Source organism: Panthera tigris, chromosome A3, assembly GCF_018350195.1.
Source record: "Panthera tigris isolate Pti1 chromosome A3, P.tigris_Pti1_mat1.1, whole genome shotgun sequence".
NCBI lineage: Eukaryota > Metazoa > Chordata > Mammalia > Carnivora > Felidae > Panthera > Panthera tigris.
In genome coordinates, this window is record NC_056662.1 from 73,276,718 (window position 1) to 73,295,857 (window position 19,140).

General features: G+C 42.1%; 1 pseudogene; it reads right to left on the bottom strand.

Annotated features, from left to right (window-relative positions):
• Nucleotides 1–715: 715 nt before the first annotated feature.
• On the bottom strand, nucleotides 716–2,455 carry LOC102949843 (annotated as a pseudogene).
• Nucleotides 2,456–19,140: the final 16,685 nt, after the last annotated feature.

Below are 19,140 nucleotides of genomic sequence, written 5' to 3' on the forward strand. Positions count from 1 at the left end.
ATAGGGTGAGGACCAAGGAAAAGAGTACACTGCCCTCCCCATACCTCTAAACCACAGTACTGCAACCAGGTACTCTGATGCCTAACTCAGCTGAGCCCCCAACAAGGAGCATCTCAGAATGGCTCAGTGCTCAGAATGGCCATAAAGAATAGAGGCTGACAGGGGTGCCTGGGTGACTCAGTTGGTTAAGCAATGGACTCTTAATTTAGCTCAGGTCATTATCTCACAGTAGTGAGCTCAAGCCCCATGTCCCTCTCTGGGATGAGTGTGGAGCCTGCTTGAGATTCTCTCTCTCCCTCTCTCTCTGCCCCTCCCCCACTTGCACTCTCTCTTTCTCTAAATAAATAAATAAACGTTAAAAAAAGAGTGAGAATAGAGACTGACACCATTTGTCAAGCAAACACTCTATTTTATTGGAAGTCCACATATACACATACATTTCACTTTACAAAAAAAGCATCTATCTGGATCTCTTGCTTCCCTCTAATTCAATATAGGAGGGTTCTAAGGGAAATAAGAGGACAAGGTCCCCCTTCCAAATGCTGGGGCTGCCCTGTGCATCCCCAGGCCCCTGGTCCCATCCACAAGAGGTGGGGTTAGTGGAAACCCCGCTGGCAGCCAGCATGGGGCACCCAGAGCCTATCCAGAGCCCTCATCACCAGCCAGGACCATGAACACACTGAGCCCTAGTTGGACACAGAGACAGGCACCTGACTCAGGAGGAGGAGACAGGGTACCCGGGTGGTTGTGGTCAGCCTCACTCAGGGTCAGGGTCAGGGTCAGGGTCAGGGTCAGTGACAGTCTGGGCTTCAGTCCCAGCTCCTCCTCCTCCAGGTAGTGCTATGGAGGCCAGGCCTTGAAGAAGTTAGAAATGTAGCTAACGGTGAGGCCAGCCACCAGCATCCCCTGCAGGAGGCCAACAAGGACATAACTCGATTGGTGCTTATGGTCAGACACATGGCTGTAGTCAACATAGGGTGCAAAGGCCATGAGGAAGAACTGCACTGTGGGCCCCAGAAGCTGTGCTCACTTAGGGCAGAGCCATGCCTGCCTGTGCATAGAGCACCACAAACATCCCAAAGGAGGAGTGTCCGGAGTAGAAAGACATTCTGGACTCGGTGATGTTACTAGGCTTTCCCTACACATCTTCTCCACATGCAGGTAGACAGAGCAGTTGAAGTGGCTCAAGTCAGGGTCACACTTAGCCAGGAAGTTGGGCCACAGATGGCCTATCATGACCTTGGCCAGGTCTGCCAGTGACTGACTCATTGCAGCCCTAAACAGGAATTTTCTCAACACCTTATAGAAGTCAGCCAGTCTGTTGTTGAAGTTGGAGTGGGAATAGAGGCAGTCTGTGTGCACCAGGCAGGCCTCCTTGGTTGAGACAAGGATGATGGTGGCTGTGATGGTGACCTCTGGCCATGAACTCGTGGGTGATGGTGTCTGGACAGTAGGCATACCGTATGGAGTCTTCTCTGCAGTAGAGGCCATGCTTATATGGAGCGTTCACAAGAGTCACGATGGCAAAGGGCAAAGAGGCCCCATTCCATGCCACCTCCGTGACCCCCGATGCCAGTCCCAGTGCATCCCATAGCACCCTGACCGGCCACAGGGTCACATGGCTGCTGAGCCAGTAGTATATGCTTTATACATATTTAAAACCAAATGGAATTTAAAACTCTGGTATCTGTAGAACAATGAACAAACCATACTTATTCATTAAACATGTATTTCCATTAGAAGTATGTGCCAGGCAGGGGCGCCTGGGTGGCGCAGTCGGTTGGGCGTCCGACTTCAGCCAGGTCACAATCTCGTGGTCCATGAGTTCGAGCCCCACGTCAGGCTCTGGGCTGATGGCTCAGAGCCTGGAGCCTGTTTCCCATTCTGTGTCTCCCTCTCTCTCTGCCCCTCCCCCGTTCATGCTCTGTCTCTCTCTGTCTCAAAAATAAATAAACGTTGAAAAAAAAAATTAAAAAAAAAAAAAAAGAAGTATGTGCCAGGCAATGTGTTAGGTGTGTAAGAACTAGGTATACAGTGGGAGAGAAGATAAACTTGCTTCAGAAGATGGCAGAGGAGGAAGATCCTGAGCCACCTCTTCCTACAGACACACCAAGGCTACAACTTCATACAGAACACCTTGCTCTGAAAAAACACCTGAAGACAATTAAAAAAACAGTGGTGCTGGTAGGCACCGCTTTTCTTGCCCTCCTTCAGCCTTCCTGGCCAGACACTGGTAGGCACCAATTCTGACACTCTCCATCACCTTGTTAGCACCACTGGCTCTGCCCTGGCATTCCCCTGTGGACCCATCCTGCCCAACATGCCCACTGTAGGTGTCCCTCCAAAGAGGCTCCCATCCTGCCACACCCAACAGGCGGCCTTGGCCAGGACCAGTACCCCTCAAAGGTGACACCTGCCCCAGAGAGGAAGAGCAACAGTAATGGCCTGACCTCATGGTCGGACCATACCATGGGCTAACCCCACCTACCCTCATGCCTACAGCAGCCATAACTGGGCCTCTAAGCTGTCCAGGCCAGGGTCAGCCCTGCCCACCAGTGTGCCTGCAGCAATCAGCCCAACCACAACAGGAGGGCTCATGCAGCCCATATAGGAAACACTCCTGGAATGCTTTATTCTGGTGACTGGGAGGATTGGGCTTCTGGGCCCCACCAGACTCCTATGTAAGGCCACCACCTTCGAGACCAAGAAACATAGCCAACCTACCTAGTACATAGGTATCAACAGTACAAGTCAGACAAAAAAAAGAGACAGAAGAATATGTTCCAAATGAAAAAAAAAGAAGACCGAAAAAAAAGAAGACCAAAAAAAAAGACCATGGAAAACAAAACAAAACAAAAAAAACCCCACAAACAACAACAACGACAAAAACCTAAATGAAACAAGTTCAAAGTAATGGTCATAAAAATGTTCACTAAACTTGGGAGAAGAATAGATGAATTCAGTGAGATATTCAAGAAGGAGATAGAAAATATAAAAAAGAACCAATCAGAGCTGAAGAATACAATAACTGAAATGAAAAATATACTAGAATCCACAGCAGATTAGAAGGATGCAGAAGAACAGATCAGTGATCTAAAAGTCTATGTAATGTAGACCAATGGAATAGAATAGAAACCCAGAACTAGACCCACAAACGTATGGCCAACTCATCTTTGACAAAGCAGGAAAGAACATCCAATGGAAAAAAGACAGTCTCTTTAACAAATGGTGCTGGGAGAACTGGACAGCAACATGCAGACGGTTGAAACTAGACCACTTTCTCACACCATTCACAAAAATAAACTGAAAATGGATAAAGGACCTGAATGTGAGACAGGAAACCATCAAAACCCTAGAGGAGAAAGCAGGATAAGACCTCTCTGACCTCAGCCATAGCAATCTCTTACTCGACACATCCCCAAAGGCAAGGGAATTAAAAGCAAAAATGAATTACTGGGACCTTATGAAGATAAAAAGCTTCTGCACAGCAAAGGAAACAACCAACAAAATTAAAAGGCAACCAACGGAATGGGAAAAGATATTTGCAAATGACATATCAGACAAAGGGCTAGTATCCAAAATCTATAAAGAGCTCACCAAACTCCACACCCGAAAAACAAATAACCCAGTGAAGAAATGGGCAGAAAACATGAATAGACACTTCTCTAAAGAAGACATCCGGATGGCCAACAGGCACATGAAAAGATGCTCAACGTCGCTCCTTATCAGGGAAATACAAATCAAAACCACACTCAGATATCACCTCACGCCAGTCAGAGTGGCCAAAATGAACAAATCAGGAGACTATAGATGCTGGAGAGGATGTGGAGAAACGGGAACCCTCTTGCACTGTTGGTGGGAATGCAAATTGGTGCAGCCGCTCTGGAAAGCAGTGTGGAGGTTCCTCAGAAAATTAAAAATAGACCTACCCTATGACCCAGCAATAGCACTGCTAGGAATTTACCCAAGGGATACAGGAGTACTGATGCATAGGGGCACTTGTACCCCAATGTTTATAGCAGCACTCTCAACAATAGCCAAATTATGGAAAGAGCCTAAATGTCCATCAACTGATGAATGGATAAAGAAATTGTGGTTTATATACACAATGGAGTACTACGTGGCAATGAGAAAGAATGAAATATGGCCCTTTGTAGCAATGTGGATGGAACTGGAGAGTGTGATGCTAAGTGAAATAAGCCATACAGAGAAAGACAGATACCATATGTTTTCACTCTTATATGGATCCTGAGAAACTTAACAGAAACCCATGGGGGAGGGAAAGGAAAAAAAAAAAAAAAGAGGTTAGAGTGGGAGAGAGCCAAAGCATAAGAGACTCTTAAAAACTGAGAACAAACTGAGGGTTGATGGGGGGTAGGAGGGAGGGGAGGGTGGGTGATGGGTATTAAGGAGGGCACCTTTTGGGATGAGCACTGGGTGTTGTATGGAAACCAATTTGACAATCAACTTCAGATATTGGAAAATAAATAAATAAATAAATTAATTAATTAAATTAAATAAAAAAGCAAAGAAAAAATAAATAAATAAAAGTCTGTGTAATGGAAATCATCCAAGCTGAACAGCACAAAGAGAAAAGAATTTTTATTATGTTTTAACATTTTAATTTATTTTTGAGAGACAGAGCACAAGTGGGGGAGGGACAGAGAGACACAGAATCCGAAGCAGGCTCCAGGCTCTGAGCTGTCAGCACCAAGCCCTCCGAGGGGCTCAAATTCACAAATCACAAGATCATGACCTGAGCCGAAGTTGGAAGCTTAACCAACTGAGCCACCCAGGTGCCCTTAGAGAAAAGAATTTTTTAAAAAATGAGGATAGGTTAAGGGACCTCTGGTACAACATCAAGTGTATTACCATTCTCATTTTAGGAAGCAGAGAGAGCCCTACACAATCATGAACCCAAAAAGACCCACACCAAGACACCTAATAATTAAAATATCAAAAATTATAATGAGAGAATCTTAAAAGCAGCAAGAAAATGTAAATAGTTACATACAAAGAAGCATCCATAAGGCTATCTGCTGATTTTCAGCAGAAATTTTGCAGGCCAGAGGGAGTGTCATGATATATTCAAAGTGCTACAAACCCACAACCAAAAATACCCTACCCAGCAAATTTTTCATTCAGAATTGAAGGAGAGACAAAGTGTGTCCCAGACAAATAAAAGTTAAAGAAGTTTAATACCACTAAACCGGCCTTATAAAGAATGCTAAAGGGACTTCTTTAAGCAGAAAAGGAAAGGAAGTAAGAAAATTATGAAAGAAAAAACCACTGGTAAAAGCAAACATATAGTAAAGGCAGTAGATTAACCACTTATAAAGCTAATATGAGGGTTAAAAAACAAAAGCAGTAAAACCAACTCTATCTACAATAATTAGTCAAGGGATACACAAAATGAAAAGATATAAAATATGATATGTATATGTAAAATTATAGTGCTTTTAGAATGTGTTTGAACTTACATGACCATCAACTTAAAATAGACTGCTATATAATAGGACATTACATATAAACCTCATGGTAACCACAAAACAAAAACCTATAATAGATCCACAAAAAGTAAAGAGAAAGGAATCCAAGCATACACATACAAAATACACATACACACATACAAAATACAAAAATAAACACAACATACAAAAATAAAGCCAAATGGATTAAAGACCTAAAGACCTTTATACCTAAAGGTATAAACTTAGACCTTATATAAAGATACAAGACCTGAAACCATGGAACTCCTAAAAGAAAACATAGGCAGTAAACATTCTTGAACGTTGGTCTTACCATTGTTTTTTTGGATCTGTCTTCTCATGCAAAGGCAACAAAAGCAAAAATAAACTGCTGGGACTACATCAAACTAAAAAGTTTTGCAAGTGAAGAAAACCATCCACAAAATGAAAAGACTACCTACTAAACAGGAAAAAATATTTGCAAATGACACATCTAATAAAGGGTTAATATCCAAAATATATTAGGAACTCATACAACTCAACGTCCCCCAAAAAACCAATCTGATTAAAAAAAATGTAGAGGATCTGAACAGACATTTTTCCAGAAAAGAAATACGGATGGCAAACAGACACATTGAAAAGATGCTCAACATCACTAATCATCAGGGAAATGTAAATTAAAACCACAATAAGATATTACCTCATACCAACCAGAATGGCTAGTGTCAAAAAGAGAAGAAATAACAAGTGTTGGTGAGTAAGTGGAGAAAATGGAACCCTCATGCACTGTTGGTGGGAATGTAAATTGGTACAGCCATTATGAAAACAGTATGGAGGTTATTCAAAAAATTAAAAATAGAAATACCATATGATCCATCAATTCTACTTCTGGATATTTCCCAGGTGAAAATGGAAACACTAATTTGAAAAAATATATGCACTCGATGTTTACTACAGCATTATTTACAATAGCTAAGATATGGAAGCTACCTAAGTCTCCATCAATAGAAAATGGATAAAGACCAGGTGGTACATATATACAATGGAATATTACTCAGCCATATAAAAGAATGAGGTCTTATCATTTATGACAACGTGGGTGGAGCCAGAGGGTATTATACTAATTGAAATAAGTCAGACAGAGAAAGACAAATATCATATGATTTCATTTACACTTGGAACCTAAAACAAAACAAAACAAAAACAAACTCATAAATACAGAGAACAAACTGGTGTTTGCCAAGGGGATGGTGAAATGGGTGAAATAGATGAAAGGCATTCAGAGGTACAACTTTGCAGTTATAAAGGAGATAAGTCAGGTGTGTCAAGTACAGCACAGAGAATATAGTTAATAATGCTATAGTAATGTTTTATGATGATAGACTGCAACTACATTAATCATGATGAGCATCTCTTGATATATATGTCAGATCATTGTGTTATACACATAAAACTACTATAATATTATCTGTCAACTATACTTCAATAAATAAAAACAAACTCGGTTTCATACCATATTATGGTATGAACCAGCCCTGTGCATAATCCTGAAGCATTATCAGAAATAAACTAGAATTACTGCATGTGAATAAATAATAAGCAAATAAGTTAACTGTACTTCTACTCAAATTTTTATTACTAAGTGAATTTTTCCTTTCAATAAGGGCTAAGTGACTAACATGCATTATCTCATCAGCATATTCAAATTTCACAAAATCATCACTCACTGTGATATATAGTTTGATACTTATAAATAAAATATAAAATAAGAACAGAAATAGACGAGAAGGCTTATCTTCTTTCCTGTTAGTATTTCAGTCATAGATGTGACCTCTGGATACTAAGGACATTTTTAAAAAGTCTCTGGTCTTATTTTGAATTACAAAATTAACAAATCAATTTTAAAAAATCATCAACACCAACTTCCTTAAAAATGAGATGTTTTAGGGACACCTAGGTAGCTCAGTCGGTTAAGCATCTGACTTTGGCTCAGGTCATGATCTCAGTGTCTGTGGGTTTAAGCACCACATCAGGCTCTGTGCTGACAGTTTGGAGCCTGGTGCCTACTTTAGATTCTGTGTTTCCCTCTTTCTCTGCCCCTCCCCTGCTTGTGCTCTGTGTCTCTCTCTCTTAAACATACATTAAAAAAATTTTTTTTTAATGAGATGTTCTTATTTTATAACCTACGGTTCCAGGGGCACCTGGGTGGCTCAGTCGGTTGGGCAGCTGACTACAGCTCAGGTCATGATCTTGCCAGCTGTGAGCTCGAGCCCTGCGAAGGGCTCTGTGCTGAGAGCTCAGAGCCTGGAGCCTGCTTCTAATTCTGTGTCTCCCTCTCTCTGTCTCTGTCTCTCTCTCAAAAATAATAAACATTAAAAAAAAAATTTAAACATAACCTATGGTTCCAATCATGTCCACATTCTTCAGTCCTTCCTTTCGAACAGATGACGATTTAGGGGACAAGGGAAGGGAGCATGAACGTGTCAAGTGAAATAGAACTGAACTTAATATTTGCAGAATTGGACTTCCTTGCAGATGCTCATCTGCTGTTACTCTAGGCCAAGGTTCAGCGGACTTTTGCTATAAAGGGCCCAGACAGTAAATGTTTTGGGCTTTGTGGGCCAGGCGGTCTCTGTCCTGATGGGGTTCAGGACACAATGCTCTAAAATACGGCGCCTTGGCCTATTAAATATCTTAAGCTGAAGACATAATTTAAAAAATGGCAAAAGCAGGAAGGTCCCCAGATCTCCCCCCACTTGTATTTCTTTCATGAAAGAGTCATAAAATTTATTTCCAGGAGGAAAGAAGACATTCTTATCACCAGCAGCAGGGAATGTAGGACCAAGAAGCCTGTATACATAAACCTTGTTAAACTAACTCTTACCTTCCTAGTTACTTCTTCCCCCTTTACCACCTCTAGCCAAGCATCTCTGTCTCCTCAATTCTTCACAAATTTACTGGGTTTTTGTCTCAAAGTTGTAAAGTCTTCCTACTCTGGTCACGCCAGGTCTTCATTCTCCTGTGAAATCTTCCATGTAAAGATTCGATAAAGCCTGTATGATTTTCTCCTGTTAATCTATTAATCCTAACAAACATCAGTTTAATTTGCAGACCTAATCAGGGACCCTAAGAAGGTCAAAGAAAACTTCTTCCTTCCCTACCATCAAAATGGCTTAACCCTGCTCTTGTAGCACAGAAGCAGCCATCGTCTATACATAAACAAATGGCCATGACTATTTTTCAATAAAATGTTTTTTATTGACACTAAAAATTTAATGTTATATAATTTTCACATGTCATGAAATCCTATTCTTCTCCTTTTCTTTTTTTTTCAATCCTTTAAAAATGTAAAATCCATTCTTCACTGGCAGGCCTTATAAAGATCAGGCGGTAGGCAGATGACCATGGCCATAAGTTGGCGGCCTCTGCTCTAGGCCAGCACTTGATACTTAGAATCTGTTGCTTCTCTGGAGTCCTGGAATTGAGGGCTAGGGAATAGTGGAAGGAATCCAAGATATTTGGAAACAAAACATCATAGTGTTACTTTTCTAAAAACAAATGTAAGGGGTACCTGGGTGGCTTGGTTGGTTGAGCTACCAACTTTTTTTTTTTTTTTTTTGCAAGCATCTCTCTTTTTTTAATGTTCCTGAATTTTATTTTATTTTATTGTTTATTTAGAGATAGCTTCTTAGCCTTTTGGCTAAGATCAAGTGTATTTATTTATTCCGACTGGGGCGGGGGGTGGTGGGGGAGGGACAGAGAGAATCCCAAGCAGGCTCCTTGCTGTTAGCAAAGAGCCTGACATGGGCTCTATCTCAGGAACCATGAGATCATGACTTGAGTCGAAATCGAGAGTTGGACGCTTAACCAGCTGAGCCCCAGGTGCCCCTTAAGCATCTGACTCTTGATTTCAGTTCAGGTCATGATCCCAGGGTCATGGGATTGAGCCCAGCATTGGGCTCCTTGCTGAGTATGGCATCTGAGTATGCAATTCTCTCTCTCTCTCTCTCTCTCTCTCTCTCTCTCTCTCACCTGCTCTCACTCCTGATCTCTCTCCTTCAAAAAACAAACAAATAAAATTTAAGCAGCTTCATTAATCCAAAAGGTTACTATCATAACATCTGTTTTTAAACCAAGTTTAGAAAGCATTTTAAGAAATAATGAGTTTTTAAAAGGCAGCTCTAGGGGCATCTGGGTGGCTTAGTTGGTTAAGCATGGGACCCTCGATCTCTGCTCAGGTCAAGATGTCACAGTTTTGTGAGTTCAAGCTCTGAGTCAGGCTCTGTGCTGACCTCGAGGTGCCTGCTTGGGATTCTCTCCCTCTCTCCCCGGCTTGTGCTGTCTCTGTCCCTCTCAAAGTAAATAAATAAACTTAAAATAATAATAACAATAAAATAAAAGTCAGTTCTGAATGAAAGAGCTGTTCATTCTTCCCCATTTTTCTTGCTGGACATGGGGGAATAGTCATTAAAAAATAAAAATAAAAACAAAACTTTCCCTAATTAATAGGTGAGAAATTCCATATCCTTGTTGTTTTCATTTAATTTTCTTAATTACTACTCATACGGAATTTTTTCCTACTCATAAGCCATTTATATTTCTCTTTTTGTTAATTGTTCATTGTCTTTTGCCCATTTTTCTATTAAAATATTTTTTTTCTAATTTATTGTGAGTTCTTCATGTTGCCATTAACCTTTTATCTCTATAAGTGACAAGCATTTCCCTATTCTCCCTTGCTCTTTTATTTTGTGTAGGATGGTTATGATAGTTCATCTTATTATAGTCAGAAGCAATCTTTCCTTTTACATTTTCTTTTTTAAATTTTTTTAATACTTATTTATTTTTCAGAGAGAGACAGAGAGGCAGAGTGCAAGTGGAGAGGAACAGAGAGAAAGGGAGACACAGAATCCAAAGCAGGTGCCAGGCTCTGAGCTGTCAGCACAAAGCTCGATGCGGGGATCGAACTCACAAACCATGAGATCATGACCTGAGCCGAAGTCAGATGTTCAAATGACTGAGTTACCCAGGAGCCCCACATTTTCTCTTTTTTATGTTTAAAATGAACTTCCCCATTTCAAGATCACATAAATATTCAATTATATTTTCTACTATTTGGGGAACTGCATTCTTTAATGTTAAGCTGTTAGGATTTGGAATTTAGCTTGGTGTATACGGTGGGGAGCTACAGTAATATTTTCCCAGAAAGCTCACCTATTTTCCTGTCAGGATTGCCCCACTTGGGAGAGGGCTCACATTCCTCTCAATTCCTAATTGTTCCCTTTGCCCCTCATCCCCTATGGTTCTTCTTTCTTTCTCAAGGCATAATTCTCTGTGTAATCCCCTCTATTGTACCACACTGTAAGCTCCTTGAAAGCTGGCACTGAGTTTTATTCATCTTTGTATCCACCAGAGCCCTCATCCAGGGCCTCACATTTGTGGAAAGAAAGAAAGAGTGATAGCAGCTCTGAGCCCTCCCCCCATGCCTCTGCTCCTTCTCCCAGAGGGAGGGCAGATCAAACCTCACAGCGAGGAAGGGACTGCCTGCCCCCATGCATCTGGGGGATTTGCGGTAGCCACGAGTCCAAGGCAGCTCTTATTTAAACACAGCTGGTATTTATAGAAAGAGGTCATGTACTCCAGGCTGAACAGATACTGAAGTGAAGAGAGATGTCAGTCAGGCTCTGGGTAGACAAAGGGTACTCTGGGCATCTACAGCCCTCATGTCTGTATCAGGAATGTCCATGCCTGGACAAACTGAACATGGACAAACTGGAACAATGGACAAACTGGACAAACGGAACAACCTCATCATGACTTCTGCTACCTTAGAGCTTGTGTTTTAACTATAAGTCATACTTTTCTTGTCATGTTAAATACAGTTACATATGTATGTATGCATACACACACACACACACACACACACACACACACACACACACACAGAGTTTTGGGGAAGTGTGAGTAAGCATTTAAAAATATTGGCCTATTTCTGTTGTATTCTCCAAATTCCAAGCTGTTGAGCACTTAGTAACTTGAGTGCCTATTTCCTGCCACAGTGGAGAGGGAGCAGGATAGAGGATGAACCTGGAATTCTACTGGTGTGCGTGTGTGTGTGTGTATGTGTGTGTGTGTGTGTGTGTGTGTGTGTGTGTGTGTGAGAGAGAGAGAGAGAGAGAGAGAGAGAGAGAGAGAGAGAGATTGAGAACCAAAATTTATTGGGGGCAGAGAGTCTCTTGCTAGCTATAGGTGGGTGGTGTTTTTTGTTGTTGTTATTGTTTTGTTTTTACTATACTTCGAAATTTATTTATTTATTTTGAAAGAGAGAGGGGGAGAAGGGGCAGAGAGAGAGGAAAGAGAGAATCACAAGCAAGCTCTGTGCTGTCAGTGCAGAGCCCAATGTGGGACTTGAACTCATGAACCGTGAAATCACGACCTGAGCTGAAATCAGGAGTTGGATGCTTAACTAACTGAGCCACCGAGGCACCCCTATTTTTACTGTACTTTGAGTACAGGGGTCAGGGAGAGTAGCTCCAGGGGCGGTTGGTGATTGGAGAAGCTATGCTAATATAAGTGGATTTGGAAATAAAAACCATTAGGCCTTTTCTCTACCCTTACCTATCTCTCATGTCTTATTACTCTGATCCCCAAAAGAAATAAATAACGGACCAACTTCTAAAACCAGAATTGCAAAAAATACTAAGAATAGAGGATCTACAGGGACAGTTATATTCCCCAGAGAATAGCTCCAGGAGCTCTGTGTTAAATATGTTCTTAAGAAAATGGCAAAGACAAGGTCAAGGCCAGAAGCTTTTTCAAAAGTGACAACAGGCTCTGCTCCAAGTACCATTTCTGAATCATGAGAAGTGAAGTTGCTTAAAGTCTACAGGTTGAACTATTATTTTTAAGTATTCCCAGTATATGAAATGTTTCAGCCATAATTCCTTTTTTTATATACTTTATTTATTTATTTATTTATTTATTTATTTATTTATTTATTTATTTTAATTTACATCTGAGTTAGCATATAGTGCAACAATGATTTCAGGAGGAGATTCTTTTAATGTCCCTTACCCATTTAGCTCATCCCCCCTCCCAAAACCCCTCCAGCAACCCTCTGTTGGTTCTCTATATTTAAGAGTCTCTTATGTTTTGTCCCCCTCCCTGTTTTTATATTTTTTCCAGCCATAATTCTTAAAACACCGATAAACTATAATCTCCTAGAATCTTGAAATTTTAAAAAAAAGCTATATACAAAAGAGTGCTAAATTCCTTTTAAAATGTAGTAAATATCCATGGGGCACCTGAGTGGCTCAGTCATTTAAGCGTCTGACTTCAGCTCAGGTCATAATCTCACGGTTTGTAAGTTGGAGTCCCGTGTCAGGCTCTGGGCTGACAGCTCAGAGCCTGGAGCCTGCTTCAGATTCTGTGTCTCCCTCTCTTTCTGCCCCTCCCCTGCACAAACTCTGTCAATGTCTCTCTCAAAAATAAATAAACATTAAAATAAATAAATAAATAAAATGCAGTAAACGTCCAACATCACAAGCCATAATGCAAAGTTTACCAAGTGGATACTGCCATGGGAGAAAGTCCCGGAACAGCTTGGGCCCTTCAATAATAGATGCAAAGTTAGGGAAGTGTCAACACTGACAATAAATTGCTCAGGGCAACTCAAGCCCACCTTCTACTCCACTGCTCGCTTCTGGTACTGCCCATTCCTCACATTTCTCCCATGCTACAGAAGAACCAACACATGCTGTATCAAGTAGCTAGGTGGGCCCTGAATAGAAAATACACAGCTCAGCTTCAATGAGAATGTTTGACCCTGGAATTTTTTATTACAGATATTCACCAACCATTCTGATGAAACACGTTTTAGAAAAGGAAGAGCTTGAGCAGGATGAATATTTTGCTGGAGCAAGAGGGTCTTACTGTGTAGGCCCCACATTAGGAGTTCGTTGGGAGAAAAGCAACACCCAAGAAGTGACTCAGAGCATGTGTGGCCTGGGCGCCTGGCAGGACACAGGATCTTCAGACAGAGTAAATATCCTCTAAACATTTGAAAATGAGAATTACTCAGTCAAGGAAGGAGGAGACTGAAGGAATGCCCAAATAAAACCTCAGACCTGGGGAAGGATATTATTTATTCCCTGGTGGGGGTTGGGGGGGACTGTTTGCCTCTTCACTGAAGAGTGAGACATTCAGCTTACACCCATAAGCAATAACAGAAAACTTTGGGTAAAGAAGGGATGTTAAATAATGGAACAAATTATCAAAACAATAATCTGGAATCTCAGTTTCAGAGGGTCTCTCTCATCAATAGTAAGAACAATTATAGAGGTGCCTGGCTGGGTCAGTCAGTTGAGCATGCAACTCTTGGTCTTGGGGCTGTGAGTTTGAGCCCCATTTTGGGGGTAGAGATTAAAAAAAAATCGAGGAAGGAAGGAAGGAAGGAAGGAAGGAAGGAAGGGCAAACAATTGTGGCTATAAATGACAGAAGGGTAGACCAGATGACTCCTTAGCATTCCTTCCCACCCTTCATTTTCTTATGATAGGTATTTACCCAAGGTTACAATAATATCAAAAGAAGCAAAACAATCAGGAATGCCTTGTGACCTATCAGAGCCAATAAAGGATAGAAAAAAATTCTTGCTGATGAAGAAAACAAATGTTCCCAAACAGCATTTCCTGATTACTTATCAATAATGCAGACCAATGTCAATCTATCTTAAGAGACATATACATCCATTTGGATTCTTTTTTATTTGCCTCATTCTTTAAATAAATGCCAAATGTGTTCACAATAAAATCAAGAGCCAACCTCAAAGCAGGAAAAATACATATTATTCAAAGTATATATATATATACATATATATATATATACATATATATATATGTATATATATATATATATACATTATCTTTCTCTTTTCTCTTTACTTGCTTGCCTGCAAACCTTGGAAAATTTGCTAGTTGCAAAGTTGCTTTTTATTTTCCCCTAATTTTTCAGAGAATATTGAAGTATTTGTGTGAAAGAAACCACTTCACTTTATCCTTTCAAGATTTTAAATCAGAAAATAAGTACAGAGATGTGGGAAAGCATTTTATGACAGCATCCTCATACCCCACACTCAAATAGACAGTGGAAGTAACAGAAACAAACATCCAGAGCAACTATGGAAAACAGATCTCACGGCACAGTCCTTATTGTGGGTCACTTCCTTTTGTGACACCCCACTCAGTCTCAGGCAGAAATAAGTGTTTTCCACTCTTGTTCCCATAATTTCACTTTGAGTGCATGTGCAGGTAGGGAGTGGGGAGGGGAGGATTGTCCCCCCCCCCCATCCAGGACCACTCTAGTAGCTTTCCCTTCACAGCCACCTCCCTCCCTCTGCTGGGTGTCAGAGACTACCCACAAGGACCCACACAGGAGGGTGTCTGGGGCTGTTCAAGAGGTAAGAGTCCCCACTGGGTAGTTTGGGTGGGGTTCAAAAAAATTAAAGCCCAATTGTAGGGCCAGGTGGGTGGTAAGAGTTTAATAAATGTTAACACCCACCCCACCCTTCCTTCTTCCAGACACATTGAACAGAAATATGCACTAAAATCCCCTTGAAAAATATTCTGTATGCCACGGCCATTCATCTTCCCGACTGCTGCCTGCCTTTTGTCTTGGTGACTGGCTTAGACCCTGCAGTATGACTCAGCGTGAAGTCTGGCTTTGTGGGCAGGCTCAGCTCTAAAAACTGCTTTAACTACCAGAGGCAGCTGATTGCAATGGGCCTCTGGGGACCCTGCTCCAAGGGTCAAAAGAAAGTGAACACTGGAGCCATATCTTCCAATTCAGTGCTACTGAAATCAAGAAAAAGCATACCTAGCCCTGGAAAGAGCTCAGGCGCCAGTCCCGAGAGGCTGCTGGGTAAGCTTGCTTAGGACTCCACCAGGCCCATCCTACTAGCTTCTGACTGGGCTGTCATGATGATGATGGTAACAACAAATCTAGTAACAAAGGCAGTACTGACTGAATGCTTTTTATTTGCTAAACCCTTGGCATAGGGTGCCTCATTTACCACCCCCCATAGCAACCCTGGAAGATGGAGAGTGAAATTCTCATTTAACAGATGAAGAAAGTCAAGGTCATAGAGCCTAAAGTCAAGCAGTGATTAAGCAGGATTTGAGCTCAGACCTGGAAGGTTAGCAGTCCAGACACCTAACCACTTCAACACCACTGGCTTTAGAAAAGCTGAGCTATCCACACCAGTATGGCTCTAAATCTAAGCACACAGGGGAAAGGATAGGAAGAAAGCCCCCCCCCCCCCCAAATTGACCTGTGAGCTTTTTATAGAGTAGCATCTCCCCAGGCACTGTCCTTCCAGCAAACTTGGAGCCAGGCTGCCTAGGCTATGTCTGCAGCAGCCTTCAGAGGCTCTTCTGGAACCTGACCCTGCAGTTCACTGTATCCATGCTGCCGCTGGCTCCGGGCCCAGCCTTGCAGCTCGTGCTGTCTTGTGAAAACAGATTTCCAAATGGATAAACCCTGGAGGCTCAGGGATAGGCCTGCATTTCCACAACGGAGTAAATATGGGTTGAAGAAGCAAGGATAATTTTAACAGATAATCCCCAACTCTCATTTAACCATGAATCAAAGTTCTCCTCTGCTAGAGAAGTCATCAGAGCTGTTCGTGACTCGAGCTTCCTTGTTTGATTTCTTCTGCCAACACGTAACTAGAGTTTGTGGAGGAATAAAATACCTAAAAGCAAAAAAGGGGAAATGGGAAGAGTCTGACACTTACAAAGATGGGGAAAGTGGTTTCTGGAAAACAAACTGTAGAATGAAAAACTGTGGCCAGAACAATGTGGGCATCCGGGTGCTCAGTGGATGGTCCCTACATAACAGGCCTGGGCACACCAGGATTCCAGGACCCGGGGGAAACCTCGAGGCTAGCATGAAGAAGAGGAAGACGGTGGCCTGACAGAAAGAGAAAGGCTCTGTCCTGTGCTGTCACTAGAAAAGTAAAAAGGTCCATCAGCAAGAGGGCTCTCTGCTTCTTTTAGGAGGAGGGGAATCAGCTTGGGCCAACCCTGGGATGGGGAAGGTACATTCTCTTCTCTGTCAGAGGAGCACTGCTGACCTATAGAAGATGGCCCTTCAGAGCTCCAGTACCATGGTTTCTATAGTCTGGAGACACTATGGAATTGAACCCAAGCCCCATTGAAACTCACTGACCACAGAGAAGGAGCTCAGGTGAGGTTATGGTGACCTTCCCCTCTCATTAGCATCCCTGACTATGCAGACCTCCCTCGGGAAGCTTCTGTCAGTCTGCCTACAGTGGGGAGAGGAGACAGGGGGCAGTGGCAGCTGCTCTGTGTGGAGAAGTTGCTACAGTGGCCATAGGTTGGACAACATTATGGGTTTCCCCCCAGTAGATGACTTCTCACCCCAACCTGTAGAACCCAAGGGCTCCAATGTAGGTAAACTGGCTCATCAGCCTGGTTTCATCACCCATACTGCCCCCCACCCCATCGGGAGCTGTAGGAACACTTACTACCCTCATAGGAAGGGGAGGGAGGAAGACCTCCAGTCCAAAGTGGTTGGGGACCATGACTGACCAGCCGAGGATCAGATGGCCAGGAAGCCTCCTGCCTAACTCTAGTGCCAAATGTAGGAACTTCTCTGCCCCTGGAAATGGTCTTGGCCACCCCTACTTGGCACAAACCAGAAAATCAAGTCCTTCTGGCCTCTAAGGAACTAAGCCAGGTAGTGGAAGAAACACTTCTATGCTCAGGCTATTGGCTCCTGAAATGGCCTCACAAACTTGCTCAGGAAAACTCTATTTTATTTAAAATTTGATTTTATTTGTTCTTGTTGGAAGTTTTTTCTTTTAAAATTCCAAATAAAATAAATAAATAAAATAGACAGGAGCACCTGAGTGGCTCAGTAGGTTAAGGATCCAGCTCTTAATTTCAGCTCAGGTCAAAATCTCGCAGTTCATGGAACCGAGTCCTACATTGGGCTCTGCACTGACAGCATGGAGCCTACTTGGGATTCTCTCTCTCTTTCTTTCTCTCTGACCCTCCCCCCCTCCCAAAATAAATAAACATTAAAAAAAAGAAAGATCTATGCTGGAGAGATGTGGAGAAACGGGAATCCTCTTGCACTGTTGGTGGAAATGCAAATTGGTGCAGCCGCTCTGGAAAGCAGCGTGGAGGTTCCTCAGAAAATTAAAAATAGACCTACCCTATGACCCAGCAATAGCACTGCTAGGAATTTACCCAAGGGATACAGGAGTGCTGAGGCATAGGGGCACTTGTACCCCAATGTTGATAGCAGCACTTTCAACATTAGCCAAATTATGGAAAGAGCCTAAATGTCCATCAACTGATGAATGGATAAAGAAATGGTGGTTTATATACACAATGGAATACTATGTGGCAATGAGAAAGAATGAAATATGGCCCTTTGTAGCAAAATGAATGGACTGGAGAGTGTGATGCTAAGTGAAATAAGTCATACAGAGAAAGACAGATACCACGTTTTCCCTCTTATGTGGATCCTGAGAAACTTAACAGAGGACCATGGGAGAGGAGAAGGAAAAAAAAAGTTAGGGAGGGAGCCAAACCATAAGAGACTCTTAAAAACTGAGAATAAACTGAGGGTTGATGGGGGTGGGAGGGAGGGGAAAGTGGGTGATGGGCATTGAGGAAGGTACCTGTTGGGATGAGCACTGGGTGTTGTATGGAAATCAATTTGACAATAAATTTCATATTAAAAATAAATTTAAAAAAATAAATTAAAAAAGAAAGATCTGTCCTTTAAAAAATAGAATAAAATACTAAATATATAATTTATAGAAAAATATAGCTAGACTTTTTTCCAGTCTGCAGTTTGGAATTATCTATCTTCACATTAATCTATAGTAAGTCGGGCACAGTTAGAACATTTTGTGATGCCACTTCTTTGTCTGGGACTTGGTGCATCTTTTGCGATGATGCTTTTGTTCTTCCTCCTGGCTTCTGTGAATTAGTCTGCAGCTCCACTTTGCAGTCTGAGACATGAGTCAGCACAGGGAAAAAAACTCACTTCTCTAATCAGGGGCTGGAGCTGGAAAGGGACAAGGAGGCTCCAAAGTTCAGGTCATGAATGATTAAAGTGACTCCAGAGAAGCATAAAAAGTTAGCATACTGTTCATGATGCCTTTGAAAAGTGGTCCTACTACATTCTCCTCTGAAGCTTCTCTGGTTGCAGAGGTTCAGGGGTGGTGACAGCGTGAGGAATAGTAGTCCCCATGCACTTCCCCCCTCTCTATCCCAGGGCACCTCACAGGGTGCATCATCTGACCAGCAGCTTTGAAGACAGCTTCAAAAACCAAGGTACTTATTCACTGTTACTACTGTTCACACCACACTAACACATACGTCTGAGCTTGTGAGTCTCATGAACTTGGGAAAGAGAAGGCAGGCTAGGAGGGGCTCCTGGGTAGCTCAGTTAAGTGTCTGACTTGATTTCAGCTCAGGTCATGATCTCATGGTTAGTGAGTTCAAGCCCTGCATTGGACTCCACATTGACGGTGTGGAGCCTGCTTGGGATTCTCTCTCTCTCCCTCTCTCTTTGCCCTTACCCCACTTGTGTGCAAGCACTTGCTCGCTCTCTCTCTCTCTTAAAATAAATAAATAAACT